Source organism: Grammomys surdaster, unplaced genomic scaffold, assembly GCF_004785775.1.
Source record: "Grammomys surdaster isolate TR1022 unplaced genomic scaffold, NIH_TR_1.0 348, whole genome shotgun sequence".
In the NCBI taxonomy this organism is placed as follows: Eukaryota; Metazoa; Chordata; class Mammalia; order Rodentia; family Muridae; genus Grammomys; species Grammomys surdaster.
In genome coordinates, this window is record NW_021604767.1 from 3,729,856 (window position 1) to 3,753,115 (window position 23,260).

The following is a 23,260-nucleotide window of genomic DNA, read 5'->3' on the forward strand; positions in this document are numbered from 1 at the left end:
TGCTCATATCATTGCAGCCACATTATTGCAGCATTTTTATTTAAAATAAATCAATATCTCATCAGTGCTATACAATTGATGTGCATATACCTTTTCCTTCCTTAAAACTATATTTCCTTTCAAGTATTTTGAAGGACATAGTAAATGATGCTGATATTTTGAAGAACATAGTAAATGATGCTGATATTGTTATAATGTTATTTTCCCAATTAATTATTTTAATTTATTTTTTACTGGGTCATCATCAAAATATAGAAATACTCTAGATTATTTTATGTTTTGGTGTTGTGCACTGTAAAGATACTGTACTCATTTGTTTCTTAAAACAATGCTCTGGTTGGTATCTTCCAAGATATTTTTATATAAAAGCATGCCCTCACCAAAAAGTGACAAATCAGCTTCATCTTTACATGTTTATGGTTTTTGATGTTGTTGTTTCTTGTGCCTCTTTGTTCCTCCTTTCTTTTGTATGCTGAACACAAATGATAAGTGTATATATTTTCTTGTTCTTGATGGAAAAAATGCTCTTTTTTCAACCTCAAGTGTTACGTTAATTGCCAGTACTTTTATTTTATAGTCTTTTAGGGCTTTAGTCACATTCATTTAACATCTCATTTTTTGATAGCTTTTATCTTGGAAGAATGATACATTTTAAAAATGTCTGTTCTGCCCTGATGAACTGATCATGTTCTTTGTTCTTTTTGTTGTTGTTGTTGTTGACATATGTATCAGTCACATTTGGTGAAACGTTCTTCCTTGATGAAAATACTAGGTACTTGTTCATAGTGAATAAGTGTTTTATATGCTATCAATCTTAGTTTATTAGTATTAGGAAATTTGCTTCTATGTTTATTATGAATATCGGTCTATAATTACCTTTTTTAAAACTATATTCAAAACTTACTTTCTTTGTGTATACTACCTACTGGCCTCTAAAAAAATGAGTTTTAACAATTTTAGAAAAATTGAACAAGAATAATATAGTCTTTTTTCTTTTTAAAAAGTTTGGCATTCAAAGAAATCCATACCTTACTTGTACATCTTCATTTTTTATCTAAAGTTAATTGAATTTCAATAACAAAAAAAATGGCTAGTTGAGAAAGAGCTAGAAAATAGCATTATGAACAATCATATAAAAAGTTTATGGTTCAAATGTTATTAATAACAAGTAATGTTGTGGGAATGAATGAGAAGGGTTAGTCTCAAACAACTAGGCGTGATAGTGTGTTTCTGTAATCCTAAGACTCCCAAAGTGGAGATAGAAAGATCACTTTCAATTACAATAAAACTGAAGCCCGGCTTAGGATGTGAGACTCTGACTGAACCCCTTTCAAAGTAGAATATAAAAAATAATTTTTCAATGATACTTGAAATAATTATTAGCTCTTTGTTATTCTGTTTTGGAGATTTCTAGGTAATATTATAAAGTTTATATTTTTAAAGTGGAGCTCCAACTTGCCACATAGTGAGCATAGAACTGCCTCCTCTTTCTGTAGACAAAGTCTTTGATGTACATGGAAAGATTAAGGTAATGCTCGAGGGAATTCTGTGTGTACAGAAACCAATTGGAAAGTGTGAAAATGTGATCAGAAAAGACAGTAATCCTTGTCATGAAGGGAACACCTGCTGTACGGCTCGCACATTAGAGCAAATCTGAAAAAAAAAATGGTAAAAAAAAAAAAGAAAGGAGGGTGTGAATTTGCTTGGGCATACTCAGGTTAGCCACAGTTCTTTCCATCATCCTAACCATCAAAAATATGAATGAACGTGGGAGGAAGCCTAAGATGTAGGCAGCTCAGTCAGAACCATGGTCTCCTTACTTTGTCCAGAAATAAGTCATTCTTTAAAACTGGTTTAAATTCAAGGCTCGGCACTGTTGAGACTATCAAGAGTATCATATTCCCATAAACAACAGTCGACAGGGAAAGCGGACAATACAAAGCAGGATTGGCCCATTCTGATTGCTTAAATCCACATGTTTGTCTCTGTTTGCAGAGATAAATTACTTTTTCATTTGTAATAATTCCTTTTAAAAATAAAAAAATGTTTCAAATTTACTTATTTTAAACAAGCCATTGAAACACCATTAGTCTATGATAAAATGCACCATTTCTACGAATAAAAAATAATAAAGATTTAGAAATGTTTGACCCCAGTATAAGCTCCACCATTAATATATTTAATTTTCATAATATTCAGAATGCTATACATTACCGTTTAGTTTTCATACTTAACATATAGTCCCCAGCAATGATGAATAATCTTATTGTTATAGGTAGTTATGCTTGCAGACAGGAGCCTAGCATAACTGTCCTCTGAGAGTCTACACCCAACAGCCAGTGAAAACAGATGCAGAGACCCACAGTCAAACATTAGATGAAGCTCAAGTAGTCATCTGAAAGAGTTGGAGGAGGGATTGAAGGAACCAAAGAGGATAAGGAGTTCACAGGAAGACCAACAGAGTCAGCTAATCTGGACCATTGGAGGCTCCCAGAGACTGAAGCACCAAGCAAAGGGAAAGCATGACCTGGACCTAATCCCCTGCTCCAGCACATAAGTAGTAGATAAGCAGCTTGATCTTCATGTGGGTCTCCCAGAAACTGGAGCGGGGGCTTTCCTTAAATTTGTTTCCTGCCTGAGGATTCCATTCCCCCAACTGAGTCACCTTGTCTGGCCCCACAGAGAGTGGATGCACCTAGTCCTGCACTGACTGATGTGCATGTGTGTGTGTGGGGCATGGCGGTGATATGGGGGAGGGGGAAATTCCCCTTCTCAGAGAAGTAGAGGGTAAATGGGAGAGAGAACTGTAAGAATGGGGCTCGGGGGAGATAGCGGGGCTGATAGTAGAATGTGAAGTGAATAAATTAATTAATTACAAAAAAAATCTTGCTTAAGGATGAAATTCAGATATCCTAAAGTTATGTAAACTTGTTTCTATAGAGCATTCACAGTTTTACTGGATTTTCAAATATGTATCTATACATGAGTGTGCATGCTTATCTTCTCTTTGATCCTGTTTTGCAAGATTTCACTTATGAGCTATTTCAAAACTTCATATTATAGGTATCATTCTCTTCCATGCCATTTTTACAAGGATACTTTGATTATTCAGGACCTGTTTTCAAAATGAATTGCTATTTGCAAATTTGATTTTTCATTTCCTGAGTACTAGTAGCATTGAAGTTGACATTCCTTTTATGCATTTGTTATATGGTTGCATATGTTTCTTAAAGACAGGCCTACTTTCACCTGTATACCAGTATGAAAACTACTCAGTAGAATGACATCCAAACAAAGAGAAAAAAAGCAAAACAAACAAACAAAAAATACACCCAGAGAAAACAAACAAATACACACAAACACAAAATCCAAGATCTGCCAGGGATGACATAGAAATGGTGGAGCTCATTTTGCATACTACTGCTGAGAATGATAACATTTCATATCCTAAGAAATATGAATGTTCCTCAAAAATGAAAGAGATGCTTATCTGATGACTCACTATTGGAGCGTCCATCTGAAACATACAGAAATTAAGATGCCAAAAAATCTTAGCACTCCAATGGTTACTATTCAGGAGACAAGATACAGGATGAACCTAAATGTCTATTCTATTACAGAAATATATGAGAATAGGACAGCATGTCCCTCAATTTAGAATAGTATTCAAAAGTTAAAAGCAGAGAAGTATACAACATGCAACAACTTGGATTAAACTTGAACACATAATTATAATTCTGTAGGTTAGTCACAGAATAATAGATCACATCTAAATCTTATATAAAACACATAAAATAATTTAACTCAGTGAATAAAATGAACTGTTACTAATCAATGAGTACAATGTTTCAGTGCAGCAGATAGGTAATCGCAATGGATCTACGCTGTAACAGTGCAGCTCTGTCAACTGTAATGTTTTATACACTTAAAAATAAGGCAGTGGGTTTTGTGTTAACTGTTACTGCAATAGAAATTTTAAAAATCAATGTTCCATTACATGTGGTCATATATCTGAATTTTCTACTCTCTTGAAGTCATCTATTTATCTGTCCTTGTGCCAAAACCTATTGTAGACTATTGAAACTCGGAGCAAGATTTCAAATCATGGATTGAAACGTTAAACTCTTTAAATTGTGTTGCAAAGAAGTTTGTACCCACTCTTCTCTCTGTCTCTTACACTTCTGAGATTTACTTCCTTTTATTTGTTGCTCATGTTTCCTGCTTCATTGCATGTCTAGTTATTTTATTTGGCTATGGATGTACTGAGATTTTTACATTAGTCTATATCTAGGGCTTGTTTCAGAGTAGTGTTTATGGAAATGTACAGATTTAGTCAGTTAAGTTGTTTAATATGCTTGAGTTTAGTGGATTACTTTTGTCCTTTGCTATAGAAGCCTTAAATAGCCATTACCAGGGATCTGCTTTAATTCTGGTATGATCGTCCTATCAACATGCACACATCAGGTCTGTTTGCAGGTTAAACTGGCTATTTAGTAAGGTATAGTTCCCTTGGCTGGCAGTATTTCAAATATTGCTTAGATGCATGCTTTATTTTAGAATGATTTAGCTTAGTGGTTTCTTCTGTATCCTGGAGTAGCTTTACCAAAATATAAATAGCTTGGAAGTTCAGCATAGTATTTAAATAGATTTTCAAGTAAATATGTAGTCTTTTTTCTGTAATAATTTTCTCTTATTTGAAATGCACTTTATACATTCCATCTATCAAGGACTCTATTCTACATTTTCTCTTGTTTGTGACGTGATTTTTTTCCTCTAATACAGAAACGAAAGTATTAAAATCAAACAAACAAAGAAGGAGAGAGCTCATACAGAAAGGATGCCACAGTTTTTTTTTTCTTTCCATCAGAATCTTGCTATGGTCTACTGTCCATTGTTGAGAAACCTTTATTTGTTACTTTGTTTAATTTGTTTTCTATTTAGCTTGAGTGGGAAGACCCAGTGAAGTACTAGTTACTTTATCATAATCAGAAATGGAACTCTCTCCAATTTATTACACAGTAATGCGACAGTGTCTAAGTCAAAACACATAGCTCTAGAATAAATCACAACTCAATTCTATTTATGAACAAGAGCTCAGTGATCTTTAATAAATTAATGTCAATTGATTCTAGCTATATATTAAAAAATAATAGACTGAGATCAATTGAAAATTATTTCAGGATTTCTATGTAATGATTCAAAGCTATGGAAGCTTAGAGTCATAGTACAGGTCAAGGAATAAAATTGTTTTAGTTGGCATAATAACTCTCAATAAATCTTTGGCGTATAGTGAGTAAAAATAAATCTTTTACATAAAAAGCCATATTTATCTCATATAAGTACCATAAATAACAACTTTTGAGGTAATGTGAAATAAAAGTACAAAGAAGTCAAGAATGATCAATATAATTACAAATATCTATGTAGCATTACTTTTACCTAGCTTTTCTGAAAACAAACCACAAAAACTCTTGAATATCACTGCAAATATGTTTGTACTGAGTCACATGAAAATATAAATGTTTGTGGCAGCCAATGATAAATTAAACTCAAAAACAAAGAGTTTTAGAGTTAGCTGTTTTGAATTTTTTACCTATTGGTATTTCATCAATATTGTATACATGCATTCTATTAATTTAAAGTTATTTTTCTTTCTTCTTTATGTTTGGCATTTACCTGTATTTTTCTTCCCATTCATTCAAAAATGAAATGTGGATTTGGTTGTTCTGTAACAGCGATAAGATTTCAGTAAGGTTAAAAATCTATATTGTGGAAAATAGTGGTAATAGCATGTGACTCTTTAAGATAGAATAGCAAACTTTCTCAACAAGGGACACTGCTACAATTTCACTTAGATGCCTGAAAAAAGTAAGTCCATGAACTGCATGTATGTAATATAAAAACATCACTCAGATTAATACAAAAATAAAATAAAGTTTGTTACAGTAAATACATTCATCACTTTTAGGAGTACCCAAAGACAGTTTTTCATAAAGCCAGAACAGAATTAGGTAAGATAGAATAAAAATAAAGAGAATACATATTTTTAAAAGATGATTTATATTAAACAAAAATGAAAATTATAAGCATAATAAAGTACAAACTGGGAGAATGGACACACATTTTTAGTCGAACAAGTATTAAGTTTTCAGATGGAAAGGCAATTGGTGTAAATGCTATGTGACAGTTGTATGACTCTTGAGAATGTTTACTGAAAGTAGTTTCTTCTTTCAAGTTTGTATTTATCTCAGCTACCTCTCTATGACTGGGATGAGACTATGTTAAAATTAACTTGTAGAAGAAAGAGATTATTATGCTTATAGTTTCTGAGGGTAAGTCACAAAGTCAGGTTTTCCATTTCAGCGGTATCTGAGAGACTTTTATTCTTATCCAAAAGTAGAAGGCAGAGAGATCTATCTAGGGATGTCATGTTCTTTTAAAATCTCAATGTCTGCCCTAGTTATACACCTCCTAATCCTTCCCAAACAGCTACCAACTGGGAATCAAGTATTCTAATTTATGAGCCTATGGGGGCATTTTCATTCAAATCATGAAGGCAGTATTCACAATTTTTAATGGAAATGTTAATGAAAATTTCGTAGTATGGTATATATGTCATTTGATTGATGGCTACAGAAGAACATGCAGGAAGAGAATCGACAAATCAAGGACAGATCAACATGACAAGATTCAGGACAATCTGGGCTATATTACAAGGCCTTCCCCCAAAACAAAAGCACAACAACAACAACAACCACAACTGCCAATGAAACTTTCTAATTTAACAAATTGACACTATATTTAATCTCAGGTGAAATAGAGGTTAAAAAAAAGCAACACATTTTGAATAAAACATTATTTAGAATGCAATGGAGTGTATACTTTAAATTTAGCAAATGAAACATTGCTGGTATTAGAACAGAGACAACTACAAATAAAACAAAAAAAAGATGATTCATCAGACGTGTCAGTTATTGTAAATTATTTTTAAATCTAAATTACTGCCAAATATGTGTGTCAAAACAAGTTTGGAACACAAAGATTAATATGATAAGGTAAATCATATGCTTGCTGAAATAAAATTATGATATACATTTATAAATTATAATGATTACAGTGGAAGCAAAGAGTCAAACACAAAACTGGGTTAGTCATTTCCTTCTTTTTTTTTCCTGTTCTTTCTTTCCTTATAATTTCTTCATGCTTTTAGCATTGTGAATGCTGTAAATTATAGAATGTTTGTCATGAAACCTTGTTTCCAGTGTTCCCTTTTACATTGTAAATTTCCAGTTAATTTTCACCTCATATTTGTATATTAAATTACATCTTAATCATTTTGTGAAACTGGTGATAAATTGTCTTCACTTATCACTCTGGAAAATATGTTGTAATGATACTATATTGAATCATTGCATAAGCATCTATGAGGGACATATATAAGAATCAGTATCATAATATAGTGAGAAAGATAATGCATTTCTAGATGCTTGTCTTAAGCTATATTAAAGCTGCATTGGTAATGGCTAAAAAAATACTTGCTGATATTGGTTTGTGATGATAATATACAAATTGTCAATGGAAACAAGTAAGTTCACAGTTGAGCAACAGGCACTACAGGAAGATAGCAGTACCAAATTTGGATAAGATGCTTCCTTGCCCCTGATATTCATAACAGGCATGCATTTGTTTTGGAGTTTGTTCAGTTCTCCAGAATCACTTTTACAAAATATTCTACAACTAGAATACACACCAGAGCAATGAATAATAGAACATACCTAAATTCTAAAAAACTAATTCAAAACATATATTACAAGTTTTAAAATATAATTATTTAAATGTTTGCTTTGGGAGCTATAGTAGTAAATGTCACGTAGTATTTTAATAGTAACAATTGATCAATGGCATCTAATCAAAGGCCCAGAAGTAAATCCACAAACCTATGTCACCTGATTTTTTAAAAAGAAACCAGAAACTCACAATGGAAAAAAACAAACAAACAAAACAACTACAACAAAAAAAAATATCTTCAACAAATGGTGCTGGAATAACTGAAGGTCAGTATGTAGAAGAATTCAAATTGATCCATAATTATCACCCTGAACAAAACTCAAGTCTTACTGGATCTAAGACCTTAACATAAAACTAGGTATATTGAACCTACTAGAAAAAAAAATGAGGAAGAGCCTTGAACTCATTAGAACAGGAAAAAACTTTATGAGCAGAACACATATAGCACAGGCATTAAGAACAAAAATCAGTAAGTGGGACCTCATGAAACTGAGAAGCTTCTGTAAAGCAAAGAACACAATCAATTAGGACAAAACAATATCCTTCAAAATTGGAAAAGATTTTCATAGTCTCCACATCTGACAGAGTAACCAAAATATATAAAGAACTCAAGAAGCTAAACATCAGCAAACAAAATCATCTAATTAAAAATGAGGTACAAATTTAAACAGGAAATTCTGAACAGAAGAATCTCAAGTAGCCAAGAAACACTTAAGGAAATGTTTAATATCCTTAGCCATAAGGGAAATACCTGTTAGAACAGCTAATACCAAAATGCAAATGAAAGCACATGCTTTTTTGCTGATGTGAATGGAAATGGCACAGCCACTAAAGAAAGTTTCTCTATGTAACACTCTGGCTGTCCTTTAACTTACACTGTAGAGCAGACTGTCCCTGAACTCACAGAGGTCAGCAACCTACCTCTGCCTGCTAGGTCCTGGGATTAAAAGTGTATGCCTCCAAATCCAACTAGACAAATTTCTTAATACCTCTAGATTTTGGTAAATAGGTTATAAATGTAATTGATAACACCATTTGGTGCCATTAGGACTTGAGGTTATGTGTACATAAGGTCCCATTTTTGACTCATATAAACAATAATAACTGTGTCGTTGCTTCCTTTACCTTAAGCAATAGAAAATGCATGCAGTTAAATTTCTATCTTTTGATTGATCTTTTTGAAAAAAACACTCACTTTTATCTGGTTTTCCAACTATAGCTAAATTAAATGTGAAAACTAGTATGTTATGAATTTCTTTTTACTTTTGCTAAAAGAAAAAATATTTTAATTTTAGCAATGAGAATTTCTGAAGTACCTATAATGATTTTTTATGAAATCGCCTCTTCTGGTTGACTTAATTGTTTATATAAAATTGCCTGTGTTCCTAAGGGACTGATGTTTGCATTTTGTATAAATACTTTCTCATTAATATTTTATATATTGCTGGGTGAGAGATCTACTAACTAAAAAAATCCTCTTTGTAAAATTATAGAGTTCAAGCTTCCAAGTGGCCACCAGCCTAGAGGAAAGTTTGGCAGTGTCTCCCACACCTGTTTGGCTGACTTATTTTGTGTGCTTCATCTCCATTCCTGACAGTCTGTTGAATCTGTTGGACACCTCTTTTGGGTGGTGACATTTTAGTTTTTTTACTTTCATTAAATAGCAAAAGAATCATAGTTATTAAAAATAACTTCTTTTATGATTTTTGACACACGAATGAGTAAAGAAGCATTTCGACAGTAGTGCTCAACACCTTTCACCAAGATAAAGTATATCTGAAACACCTACAGAGCAAATGAGATTGGAGAAGACACAAACTCTAAGCTGTGAAGTGGCCTAGTAATGCTCTATTCCTTAGCATTAATCTTCTTCAGGTTTTCTATCACTGATGGTACCAGTATGTCTCCTACTGTTCTTCAGATACTTCTGGTTCACACCTACAGCATTGCTTATGAGATAGGAAGTACTTTGAATTCCCAGTACCCACGTTATAGATTATGAAATGGAGACACAGATAGCATAACAACTATGGATGCCAACTTCCAGGAAAATCTATGCAATACTTTATTGAAATGGAAAACTGATCTCACATTTAAAAAAAAACTAATTCTTTTCACACAAAAACCAACACATAAGCAAAATTTATATTCTTTACCAAAAATGTCTTAGTATTTTTCAACCTCTTAATGTAGACATGCATGTTACTGATGACTGTTAAATGGCTGTGCTAATGTACCTTTATCAAAATTAAATTCCATGATAGGTAGAAAAAACACAAACCTTCATAATTCTGAATTCATCAGGATTAGCTAAAATGGAAACTGTTGAGTTTCTTTCATATTATTTCACTTTGAAACAGAGAAGTATGCTATGTAACATCTCATCATCTGTTAGCTTCCTTCCCCATCAAAAAAAAATGCCTCAAGAGCAGAGAGAGCCATCCTCTGCAAGAGGCCAGAGGTCTCAAAAAGGCAATTATAAAGTCAGAATCCAATAATCACTAATTATAATTTATATTGTTTTATATCACTTTCTACTTCTCAAAGCAATCTAAAGAATCATATTTAAGTAAAAGAAGCACTAAGGTCTAAAGAGAAAAATAAATTATTATTTGAAAAGTCCCAGGCTAGTCACCTCCTTGCCTTTGCCAGGGATTTCTGTCTTTGAAATTAAATAAAATTAGTTACCATCAAGCTTAGAGTATATTTTACATGAGCATTGTCAAAAGTAAATCTTCCTTCTGTTAAATTCATTTTCTTAATTCACTTATAAAAACTGACTAAGATGTCTAGGGAGTATATAAAATATAATTCCATAGCAGACTTTGCTCTTTGGTAACAATAAAAATCATAGTGTATCACGGTGTAATTTAAGCAAAAAATATTTACCTTAAAAACTAAAGCAAAAAATGATAGCAGCTTTCTGGTTTATGAGTTAAAATGCAATAAAAAGGCATTCATTTAAAATTTACATATATGAAAATATAACTTTACAAAAATGACATTGCTATTATTTTTAATTAATGTTTCCCAGGCATCTAAAAGATCCAGGACTGATACATCTTTTCTTTCTTTCTTTCTTTGCTGTTTTTCTTCTTTCAAAACATAGTTCTGGCCTGCCTATAACTGGATATCCACTCACAGAGATCTGCATGTTTCTGTCTCCCAAACTCTAAGATTCAAATTCCATGTTTCACCACAAATAGGTCATGCAATACATACAAAGATATTAAAGAGCAAATCTGACCCCAATGTTTACTCTAGAATTCAAAGAAGATAGATATTTTAGACTCATTTTCTACTCCACGACTCTCAAGTTTAATTATAATATGTAATATTAAATATTTATAGAAAAGAGGTATGAAAGAATGTATAATATGAATGAGATTATTGGACATGGAACCCAAGAATATCTTAGATATACTCTAACCATACTGTTTATTTTTTTAAACTTTAATTTTTCTATAATGGGAATTGTGCCTTATAAGCATGCTACTTGTCATCTTCTTACCTGGCCCTCTGCAAGAAAAACTGACATAAAAATAGACCTTTAAAGCTATAAAAATTTGTGCTAGTGAATATCATATAGCAAATAGCAGACTTTAAGTTAGGAATGAATTGTTAACTTGTAAAGTCATAAATCCTGATCATTTACAAACCTTATGTTTTTTTTTTCCAATTTAAACATCCTTTAAATACTTAATATTCATTTAATTTTTGGATTATGTAACTGTTAGGAAATGATCTAAGTAGATATTTCCTGTACAGAACAGTAAAGCTCTCATTTTTATTTGGATCTACCTTGTGGCATAAATAACATTAAAATATAGATATTCTTAAATGACTTGTGCTTTATATTTTAAAGACAATTTTAGAGCTAAGCATATAAAAAGTTATCAAGGAGTAGATATAAAATAAGCCATTAATGCACTAATTCTGTTTATTTCTAGACATTGCTTTTTCTCTAAGACTATTCACAATTATTTTAGTAATGTTAGATACTGCACACAGTATATTATAGATTGTGTGCAGAGCCAATTTATAAGCATGTTCTACAGCTTTATTGCACTTCTGGAGGTTTCATTTCCATTGGCCCTAAGAAAAAAGATGAATTACCTCATAGCAAGCTGTATAAATAAAACTTTACAGTCATTTACATAAGGCAGAATCCTGGAACTATTAAGTCATCAAACAACACATGGTCTTGGAATTTTGCAGATCTGAACAGGACCTGCACTGTAGCCGCAAACAGTAAGATCAAGTATCAGAAGACATGCTGCAGAGTCACAACTCCTGCAGAGGTGCACTGTATTTGTAGTAAAAAAATTTTCATATAAAATTTTATTATTATATTTTTATTAATATAATTGATTGGATTGAACTATCAGAATGGCACTATTCTGGGTTCAAAAATATTAGACTTTTAAATATTTTAAAATTATTTTCCAAAGAGATAATGTTTTGACTATAATATAAAAGCAGTCAAAATAAAAACTATATTAATGTTATATTAATTATAATTTTAAAGATATTATGTTTACCACTTGATATTTTTAAAGATGTAGATACTATACAATTTTGTTGCATTTAAATTTTATTGGTGAATGGAAATTTGGTATTTCATTTGAAAATGTTGTTTTATTTAAAATGTGTTTGAAAGAGTTTTTGAGCTACAAAATCTTAATATCTCACTTTGTTTACATATTTTTAGATTTTATTGTAAAAAGTAATGACATAAATAATAATTATTTGATTTCTTTGACCTGAAATAAGTCCTCAAATTAATTAAATTGAATTATTGTTTGGAAAGAGAGTTATACTTTTGTCTGCTTTCAAAGTTAACCAATATTTACTGTATTGATTTTTTTTTTAGTAAATCTTTTGCTCTTGATGTTTTCTACATAGTAATGAGAATGAATGTGTCAATTACCATAAAATAAAAGTGAAACATTTGTTTGGATACATATACATGGTCGTTAATAATAACCTAAAGTAAATCATACTTTCTTTTCTTTTCAAAAGGCCTAAGTGTATCTAGGTAACAGCACATGTGGTTTACATGTGAAGCAAGAACATAGTGTCGAAAGGAAACTAAGCACACTGACAGAACAGCAGAAAAGATTGGTCTCCCAGGGTGACATACATATGCTCTTTGGATTGAAACAATGAAAAACTAGCTGTACCTTACCTGGGAGTGTTATTTGAGATCTGATTGACTACAGTGAAGCAAGGCTTTCTGCTACAAAAGTATCCATAACAACTTTCTCTGTATCTCTCATTATAAACAATACTACCAATTAATGTCTACTAATAGATATCTCCAGCATAAGTATTTTAGTTTCTTTAAAATGTTTGTTACCAAATATCTGAAAGAAAGAGAGAAAGAAAGAAAGCAAGAAAGCAAGAAAGGAGGGAGGGACGGAGGGAGGAGAGAGGGAGGAAGAGAGAGAGGGAATGAGGGAGGAAGGAAAGAAAGAAAGAAGGAAGAAAGAGAGAAAGATCATGTAAGAAGTTGTCGAGATTTTGACTTTAATTTAGATTTCTAAAGTGTCATTTTATACTTAAGGGAGGGTATACAAAGGAAAAAGTCATATCATGGTATCAATGAGCAGATAATAAGAAGTGCCAACACGTGCTTCCTTTCTCCTTAAAATCCACCATTTTATTCAATGAAGGTTCTGATACATGGAATGGTTCCAACCATGAAAGGTAAATCTTTCCCTGTCTGTTATTTTTCTCTGTTGAAATGCCCTAAAGGACACAACCAGAGGTGTGATTCTCCACTTTCTGTGCTAACTAAATCTAGTCAAGTTGATGACAATCAGCATGTGGCAAAAAGGGTTCCTACAGCTACCGCCACTCCTTAAATATTATATACAAATTCTATTGCTTACATTTATATTACTACTATAAAGCACCAAGGAAACATATAAAATAAAACATTTATTTGGGTTTACGTTTTCAGAGGGCAAAGGCATGGCAGCAGGAACAACTGTGAGTTCATATCTCAAACCTCAAGCAGGAGGCTGAGAGCAGATTGAGAATGGCCTGAATCTTTTGAAACCTAAAAGCCTGTACTCAGTGACAGACTTCCTCTTATAAGGCCATACCTCTTAATCCTTCCCAAACAGTTGCACCAACTGGAGGCCAAGTATTCAAACATATGAGCCTATTGGGACCATTGTCATTCAAACCAGCACAGTTACCCTCCATACCCTGATGGCAAATAAGGCCCTGCTTCTGAATGCATCACAAACTTAAAACATTGAACATAAAGAAATCAAACTTATGCTCAACTAGCATCTTCACCGTGACTAACTAGCATTTATAGAATCAAAAGATACTATAGACACCTCCAGAGGAAAACAGTCACTATCAACATCACCCAGTTATGAATATTTTGAGCTACAATAGTGATCTGCTGGAAAGATATACTAGCTGTTGCAGTAGCAGTATCAACGTTATTGGAGTACCAAACACATGTTAATTGGATTTAAGGCCTAATCATGAAATAAAACCTTGTTTTAAAGTACCTGATACTTTTTAGAAGGCCATGAGCATACAAATGTTTAGGTCATGGAACCTAGGAGAAAGCCTACAGTTATTATACAGCTCATTGAACATTGAAGTAAAGAGATTAATTATTAGATATTACTGTATGCATAGAAGTGCACTGTTCAACCATCATCAGAGAAAACTTTTGTAGTAGATGATAACTATAAGAGAAGCCCACAACTTGACAGTTTGTAGACATGAAGAAACTTTGAAGAACTCAGTTAAATGAGAAGTCTGGATTGTAACTCCTCTCCTCAGAAATAAGGTATCTTTGCGGTAGAGCAGACCAAAAGATTGTAAGAGCAAGATATAGTGGAAGATCCCATGGAGTCTATACTTTTCAGACACAACAAGACTTAAAAATAAATAAAATTATAGAGGTTGATGGTTTATTGAACACCACCCCAAAACTGATTGATCAGGCTTGGGAGCTGAATCATTACCCTGAGGTAAGGTCCAACAGACTTTTTAATCCTGAGATCTACAAATATCTGTACCACATTGTCAGAAGCCTTTTAGGAAAGACTAAGACATGAAAAGAAATTTTTCAGGTGAATCAGATAGCCTACCATTTATTATGATTGCAAGGTGTGAGCTCAAGGTCTCAAGAGACTTCATCCCATGGTTGCTTCTTGCTGCTAATATTCCTCACCTATCATTATTGTATAGCTTAATGATTCCTGGGCATTACTCCACCCTATTAGGAAGATTTTCTGTAGATCAATATGAAGATATACTCTCATGTTATAATCCTCTGTAGAAAAGCTGATTATTTAATAATTACTGATTGATTACTGATTATTTTACAGAATTCCCAAGTCAATTCAAGTAATCTCAAGCTCCTTATAGAAGAAAAGCTGCAAATAGAGATCTGTAAACTTTCATGTGTCAAAGACTAATTGTACTAGGAAAAGAAAGCACACTTCCAACAAATTTACAATAAAACAAATTTCTTTTAGGTTATGTGTGAGACCATTATCTGGTAACTAAGGTCATAATTAGGCAATGGACTTATTCTAATGGTTTCTTATATTGGTGTAGGTGTCTCTCTTATGTTGTGGTACATCCCAGGGGCAGCTTATAGATGCTTATTTACAGGGGAAGATACTGGGTGGTTGGTTCAGGTCAAGGTTTATTGTGGGTAACTGTACAAAGCAGTTCTACTGACTTCTCTCCTTGGTTTCCAAGGGCATGGGATATAACACAATATGTAATCAATGTGAGCGTGAGAAAGTGTTTTAGTAACAGCCCAACATATGAGAACATTTACTTGAAATGGCAGGCTATGCAAGTAACAGTTACCTAGGCCTAAACCTTTTACCTAGCCCTTAGCACTGCACAGTTTAAGCCACATAAAACCCTAACATGGAGGAAAGGAAGTGGGCAGAAAAATTCACCTCTTCCTAGAAGTAATTTAAAAATCAAACCATTTGTAAATGTAACTTTTATTTTCTCAGACAAATTGACAAGACAGAGCCATACCCAAGCTGTGTGGATATACTGTTTTGGCTGATACCTCAGCATTTCCTTCTCTGTTCTAACGATCCATTAGCATAGGCCTGAAAGCTTCTAGTGTCATTTGAATCTACCAGCTTCAATATGCTAACCTGGGACTAAAATGTTTCAGCCTCTGAGACTTACTGCTGAATAAGCTCACACTTTCTAATTCTTTCTAAATTCTGTCAGGTTCAACTCAACTGTTCTGTTTGAAATTCCTCTCCAATCTGACTGAATCAATTTGGGTTCTCTCAGTTTTGAGGCTCTGTAATCACCACACAAACCATAAAACACTGCTTTTAGTTAATCAAGAATAGTTTATTGAACACACACCCCTATACTGATAGAATAGGACCACAGAATAGGACTCAGGAACATAATTGTGATCCCAGTCTGTCCTTAGGGCAGGATTTTTAAAGAAAACCCAGATTCATAAGTTCAGTATTAAGGGTGGAGGCAGTACTACATTTAGACTAACTAGACAAAGTATAATTAGCTAGCTTTTAAGCTGATTGGTTTTGAGTGAGGTAAGAGGAATGGTGGATGGTTGGTGAATAAGGGAGTTTAAGAATATTGACATAACAGAGCATAAATAATGCAACCATAGCATTATGACTATTTTAAGAGAATTTTTCAGTGTTTTTTAATGAATAATTACTTCTAGGAAGCAGAGTTGGAGAACCTGAACTTAATTTCACCTTATGAGAAAAATGTAGACTAAACAGAGAGTGGCTACAGTTATGTTAAAAGGAGCAGGCATCAACATTAAGCTTCTGAATGAATTGCTCTACTTGGAAAAACCTGCCTCTGAACTCTATAAACTGACCTGCACTGACTTCACTGACCACACTAACTAGACAGAACTGAATGGAACTTAACAGAAAGAATGTCACAAACTCTAATCTACTCACTTAAACTGTCTATTCATTTCTGACTTACTCTGTTCTGCTATCAACTAACCACTTTCCTGTGGTGTTCTCCTGAGAGTTGGTGTATTCCATCTTCAACTCATTCTGTCAAATCTTTCTCTGAATCATCACTTTGTCTGCCTTTCAATTAGAAGTCACTTTCAATTATGGCTGTTTTCTTCTAAAAAGCAATTTAACCTTCACTGTTTGTGATTAAATGTGTGTATTAAGGGGTGTCTATATCAAGTTAAAGTGATTAAAGGTATGTCTGTATTCCAACCAGTTAAATTAAAGGTGTTAAAGGTGTATACAAATGGAATGTATATATTCCAGGCAGATCACAAAGACATAGCAGGTCTTTGGACGTGATTCTTTGTTAGAGTAGCCATATATTGCTGATTAAAATTCCTCTACACCCTTGAACAAGAAATTATTAGTAATTCATAACTGCTAAAAGAAAGAAGACTGGTCTCATGTTCAGGAGTAGTTCCTAAACACAAAATTTCACAGTGTGTGTGTGTGTTTGTATTTGTGTGTGTGTGTGTGTGTTTGTATGTGTATGTGTGTGCATGTGAGTATGTGTGTGTATGTGTGTGTGTGTGTGTGAGAGAGAGAGAGAGAGAGAGAGAGAGAGAGAGAGAGAGAGACAGACAGACAGACAGACAGACAGAGAGACAGAAGAGACAGAGAGAGAAAGAGAGAGACTTTTGGTTTGTGTGGTTTGATTTTACAAATGGAAAAACATGAAATTGGGGGGATATGGAGAGGAAAAGAGAGAAAACTGTAACATGGGAATATGATAAAATTTATTATATGAAAATTTATAAAATAAGAAATATAAAAATAAAAGAAACTGACAAAAACAAATTCTATTTATAGTCATATTGTTATGGGTTGGGGGCTCAGAAAGCAGAAGATTCTTATTGGAGGATTTTAATAGCAATTAAACATAATTGAGTTTATCTTTGACTCAGAGTATCTCAGATACAAAGAAAATTTTATGGAAAGCTGTGTGGAGGAACATGGGACACTAAACCTAATTAAGAAAAATGTTGAAATCATTAACCTATATGAGTGGGTTAATTAAAATGCAAAATAATGGCTGACAATGATTAAGAGTACTTGCTGTACATTCATAAAAAGTAGGATTTGCTTTTCACCATCTAGAAATTCCTGTTTGTTCAAGCTACAAGTGATTTTATGCCCATGTGTTCTCCATGGATATAAAGTCATGCAAATCCTCACGAAACATTTATACATGCCCATACACTCATGAAAACATAAAGTAAGTGAGTGAATACATAAACTAATTTTTAAAAAAGAGTACCAATAAAAATGAAATAAATTATTGAGGCAAACAGTACCATTTAATACTGGCCCTTAAACAGAGAGCTGAGTGAAAACAATTTGTTATAGTAAACCATTTTAAAAGGTGACACAGAATGTGACTCTAAGATTAAATTTAAGTAGATGGATGTCACTCAAGGAAGTACAGGTGAGAAATTTGTCTTGTTGGGTGAATATGTCTATCAGTAAACCATAAGCAGACATACACAGAGGAAATTTGAAAGTCTAGAAGTAAAGTTTATTTTTGTTTCTATCACATTAATGGAAATAGAATTACTTAAACCAAATCACTATTATTTTGCAGTTAGTTCTTTCAAAGGTCATAAAATGTCCTGATCATACCCAACTCCTTCACAAACTTTACCCAGAATCCCCACCTGTCCACTGAGAATTATGTCTATTTTTTTCCCTCATTCACTCCTCAAGTACAACTTCTGATGCCCATAAATTTTTGGATGCATGGCCTTCCACTGGGACATGATCATCTTACAAAAGAGATGACTCTCCTTATAGCCCATTTTGTCAATAATTTGTTAGCTAAGTGAGGCTTTATGTCCACTTCTCTTCATGTTAGGAGTTTGCATTAAGTTTAATGCATGCCTTTGCAACTATTGTGAATTCATATTTACAATTGTTCTGCAATATCTAGAGTACAATGTTTCTTTGTATTAATTCACTGCCTTTGAAACCATTTTTTCTGCCTCTTCTTTACAATGATCCATGAGAAGTTTAGGAAGTGGGTGTGAAGTAGTTGTCTCATTCAGGTATGAAAAATTCACATTCTTTTAATAGCTTTTCTTTGCTAGCTATGGGTCTATATGTTAGCCAACACCTACTGAAGTTGAATGTTTTCTGATGATGGTTGAGAGAAGTATTAATCTATGAATATAATGATAAAATATTAGTAGTCAGATCAAAACAATGTCCACTTAGCACAATGGTATTAGTTTCCCCCCTTGGAGCCATGACAGATCCAGCCACTGAATTTTGAATCAACAGTGATGCCAGGTATGGATTTGATCTTGAGGAGCAGGACTGAAATCTAAACATAAAATGTTTGCTGGTTATTCTCATGATGAATGTGCCTGTATTGTAATATTAGGAATGTCTACCAGGCCAATAGTTATATTTCTACTCCCACTCTGTAGTTCTATCTATTTCTATACTTCTGCTCATAACTTGACCAGACACACAAGACATACATACATGTGTTTGAACATACACAGTTCCATAATTTTATCTTTATCAATACAACATGTGACATGTCACACCATTGATACCCGCATAGTAGATGGGATCTGAATGCCAATCTAAATTAAATACACAGTTGAGAGGATAGGCCCCAGTCCACTTGTCTCAGGCAGCATTTAGCGTTTTTTTCTACACTAGAGAAAATCTCACAGCTGTTGTTTAAAAGAAGCTTCAATTCCACCACTATCCTTGTTATGAAATTCCAATTTTCTTCCTGAGATTTTCTTCCAAATTCTTGATCCCAACCCCAGAAATTTGCATAAGAAGTTCTTCCCCGGGCTGCTCTAATATTGAAACAGCTGTGTGATTACTCTAGCAATCCCTCTTCCACCTTTCAACTCTTGCAGCACCTGCATTTTTTCCTCCTTAAGTAGCAAGCCTTTAATACAGTCTTAGAAAAAGTTGTCTGTGGACTACTCTTTTCACTGCTGCTAAAATTGAACATTGTGAGAGGGCAATAACCCCCTTCATGCTTAGCATACAGAAGGGACTAAAATAGTACATATTTGACAGTTGCCTAAATTGTTAAATGAAAGAACAACTTTATCTGTGAAGACGTTTTAATTGTTTGACATTGTTCAAGTAAACAAACAGTCTAAGATGTGCTCTGAGCTCCATCAAGGGTATGCAAAGTGAAATGGGATTCACACATCAAGAAATGAACATAAAAAGATATTTTCAAGAGCTGGCATCTTTCTAAGGGAGGCTATTGAAAAAGGCATGCTGTTTTGTTTCACTTCTTAAAATACACTTTGAAGAATGAACATTTTTATATGTACTTAATAAAAACTATACCCAAGTAGTTTTTATATTTTGCATGTTCTCAGATGTAAAGAATCATGGCTGAACTATCATCTAGGCAAAATTCTATTTAGGGAGATGTTAAAGAAGTCAAAAAACAAAATAGAAAACATAGACAACAATAGCATCATGGCATCATGCAGTTCCTAGTGTTCTCATCATGATCTCATCCTCCTCTGCTCTACACATAGAGATTCTGTGTTCATTGCTATCCCTGCTTTTCATGCCTCTGCCATGAGGTCAAGATCATGTTAGAAAGTATGCCATTTCGTATCCAATTTTAAATAAATGAATAATGAAGTATGTATTCTGTTGCAATTTGTATTTTCCTTTAATAACTGCTTCTGATATTAATTATGGTGCTGCATATTCAAAAATTTTTATTTCTACTTCAGCACTATGTATATGCTATATACAGTTATATAACTTTAATTAGCTGAATTAGTGATATTTATATATATATGAGATAAAACTATTCTAAACCTATTCCACATATAAAGAAACTGTGATCTATACAGTGACTTAGTCATTGTGTGCTAGAGGACAAAGAATTGGAAAACACTCTGAAATCTAGAAAGTTCAAGGTGTTGACATGACCCTAGGGCTGTTCTCTGCTTCCAAGAAGGTGCCTTCGAGATGTTTCATTGTGAAAGGAGAATAGCATGTATGCACATGATAGAGAAGAACAGGAGGTTGTAGAGTGAACAGTCTCCATCTGCCCAGATTTTTATAGGTATATAAAATTCCATTTATAGAAAAAAGAAACTTTCATGATTTAGTCACTGTCATATCCCTTAAAATAATTACATTCTGATTCAATTCCAATTTGAATTTTGAAGAATAATTTAGGATTTAACCAGCATAAGATGGAGTTTACTATTTTTTTTAAATATTTAGAGACAACATATACTGGAACTATTTGGATTTTATTCTCTTAATTTCTACATTTTTTCATATTTTTTGCATTTTCCCACCTATGGTGATATTTTGCTCTTATTTTGCCTAGCTGTTAAAATGGAAAGTTATTAGTGCTTTGACATTTTAAACCATATAAACATAAGCATTTAATGCTATAAGATATCTTATGCTTGGATTAATTTGAAGTAGAAAAGTCTTGCCATGTTGTTTTAATGACTAATTGATTTACCAAACCATTATTAAATAGAATTGGTATATGATATGCTTATTCTAGCATCCTTTCTGAAACTTTATGTAAAAAAAAATCAATTAAACTAGTCAAGATGTGTTAATGCAATATGATGAATTAAGATGTTTTGGTGAATTAGTTGTTAGCTGTAAATGTATATAGTTAAATGAGCCAGCAATAAAAGTAAGCTTGCTTTGAAGTTCTAATATCTGTGTTACATAAGACCCTGCCATATAAAGACTCAAATCTTGACACAGGTCCCTGGTACATTCTGGATGATCCTCCCACCTTCTCCTTCCCAAGGTTGCCTGTCTCCATTATTTCTGCTGGTCCTCAGGACTTCAATCCTTTTCCTGTACCCAATATCTGATCATGTTCCATTCTTCCCTTCCCTGTCCCTTTTCCCACCCAGATCCCTCCCTCCATCCCTCTTCCTGTGATTGCTTTCTTCTCTCTCCCAAGTGGGATTGTTTGTTTAAAAAAATCTGTACATTAATTACTATGAAAATTCTATGGCAGAGCCAAAGAAATAAGAAAATTCAGTAGAATTAAAATTTTAAGTACATAACTATAAAACTTAATTATCAATAGTATTTCAAATATAGAAATTAAACATACTAGTGTTCCCTGTGGCCATTATGGAGTTTAGAGACATTCTTTTTAAAAGTACATTTATACAGATTTTATCTTTTCTGGAGTGTATGTACAATTTTTTTCTTTCTTTCTGGAGACTAAAAATAAACAAGCAAAAGACCAGCAAGACAAAAAATGTTCAAGTAAAGCAAAATGAAACAAAAAGACTACAAAAATATGGTTGAGTTCATTTTGGGTTGTTTGACTACTGCCAGGAATGTGAACTATCCTAAGATTAGTTGATATAACTAGTGAGGCTCTATGGGTGAAAATATTTTTTTCTTTTTGCAAGCAGTTGCCAATTGGAGACAGCTTCTTTGTTAAGAAAGGTCACCTGACCCTCTCAGTGCTGAACTTCTTCTAGCTTGAATCTCTACAGTGCTTGTGCACACTGCCACAGCCTCTGTATTTTCCTATATGTGTCAGGCCTGTTAGGTCTGGAAAACACTGTTTCCTTGGAATCATCTATGGCCTCTGGCTCTTACCATCTTTCTTCCTCCTATTCCAAAATGCTCACTGTTCTGAGGGGAGTGTTTGAATACTAATCACTTAAAATCATATTTAAAGGGTTGATCAATAATTTGTAGGCAAAATGACATCTTTGGAAATGTGTGCAGAATGTGTACCCTTGATTTAGATGGGTTGCCATGATTCCAAGCTAAGAAGATAACTATAGTTACCAAGGCTGGGTTGTACCAATTGTTAAAACACATGTAAATGATCATTCTGTCTTTACCTGAAAATCAACATTTTGGGCTTTTTGTCAACACTATTATTTTGTTTATGCTCTGATTTGTCACCATTCTAATGAGAATAGAGAAGAGTACACTATTGCTGGCTGATTTCTCTGGAAATGAGTGATGTTATAATGCTTCCTATCTTTGAAAGAATATCAGTGTAAGACCAGCATCATGTTGAGAAATACAATGTCAAAAGATATGTATCTCTTCAGTTGTGTTACTATGATTATTCATTCTTAATATCATAATAGTCATTCTTTTGGCTTCTGGCTTTCCTTTAGTTGTTGGCCTTCCTCTCTTACATACCTGGAAACTGTATTTCAAAGTCAAGTGGAAGAGTAGCACATGATTGGCATATGCATGTGTAAGTAAAGGATGGGCTCATATGGGCTTCAGTACAGTTGTTTCTGCTTTATACTCTGGAATTAATTTTGATAATCGTTTTGAGACTCACAGCATCAGAGTGAAAGGAAAGGTCCAAAGACAGGGAAGCATTGATGGTCCTGTAAGTGCAGATTTGTAGACTTGCTTTACCCCAGCGATTGCTACAAGATAATCAACAACATGTTCAATATATGTGTTAATCAATCAAT